Genomic DNA, 1,181 nt, shown 5'->3' on the forward strand with positions numbered 1-1,181 from the left:
CTTGCAACATCGCTACTGGATCAAGATTCACTATACCTTTAACTGATGAAGTTGCTGAGGATGATGGTTTCGCTAATGGTACGTGTCCACGTTCTGCGGGCCACATACTGCTGTTGATTGCCATTTCCTCCAAAAGTTCTCTTGCTTGGGCAGATGTTTTCTTCATGAATAACCCTCCAGACATAGCGTCCAATGAACTTCTAGATGTAGGATTTAGTCCATTATAAAATGTTTGCATTAAAAGTTCGGTGGGCAATTGGTGGTGTGGGCATAAACGCTGAAGTTCTTTAAAACGTTCCCAAGCCTCATAAAGAGTTTCATTATCATTTTGAGAAAAAGATGTTAACTCTTTAATGACTCTTGCGGTTTTTGCTAAAGGAAAATTTTTTGATAAAAATGCTTGGGCTAATTGCTCCCAAGTCTCAAATGATGCGGCTGGCATAGAAGTTAACCATTCTTTGGCTCGATCCTTCAAAGTAAAAGGAAAAAGGCGAAGTTTGATTGCTTCTGCAGTTACATCAGTAATTTTAAAAGTGTCACAAATTTCTAAGAAATTTGTCAAATGGGTATTAGGATTTTCGTTAGGTAACTCGTAAAATGTTACGTTATTTTGCAACATATTAAGCAATGCTGGCTTAATTTCAAAATGGTGTGGATTAATTTGGGGTCTAACTATACTGTTTGTTACACCGGCCACTCCTGGCCTAGCGTAATCCATAAGTGTGACCATAACTTCTGGCTCGGTAATTCTAGTTTTTATTGGAGTTTTGTTTTTGTTTTTCTTTTCTTTCTTGTTCTTTTTAAGAGTTCTTTCAATTTCTGGGTCAATAGGATCTGGTGACGTGCCTGAACTTCGAGAACTGCGCATGTACCTGAAATTTCGCACGAACCGAAACTACCTACAAAACAGAATTTGAAAAATAAATATGTTAGTAATTGAAAATTAATAAAATATAAAAGTTTGAATAAGTATGAATAAACCTAGATTCGAAATAAAACACGAAAAATTTAAAATTTTATCAAAAATTTTCGCGTTCCCCGGCAACGGCGCTAAAAACTTGTTGAGCGATTTTCGCAAGTGCACGGTATACGCTTGTAGTAATAAAAGATATTGATCCCATAGGGAACGTTTTTTCGAACAAAATTTATTTATAATCGGTTAAATTTACTTTAAGGTTTAT

At 35.6% G+C, this 1,181-nt stretch overlaps 1 non-coding gene across 1 annotated transcript; it reads left to right on the forward strand.

The window, feature by feature from the left end:
* Positions 1–254: 254 nt before the first annotated feature.
* On the forward strand, positions 255–361 carry LOC136201595 (small nucleolar RNA R71). Its single transcript, XR_010673943.1, has one exon. It is a non-coding gene; the product is annotated as a small nucleolar RNA R71 (small nucleolar RNA).
* The last annotated feature ends 820 nt before the right edge of the window (positions 362–1,181 follow it).

This window comes from Euphorbia lathyris, chromosome 7 (genome assembly GCF_963576675.1).
Source record: "Euphorbia lathyris chromosome 7, ddEupLath1.1, whole genome shotgun sequence".
NCBI lineage: Eukaryota > Viridiplantae > Streptophyta > Magnoliopsida > Malpighiales > Euphorbiaceae > Euphorbia > Euphorbia lathyris.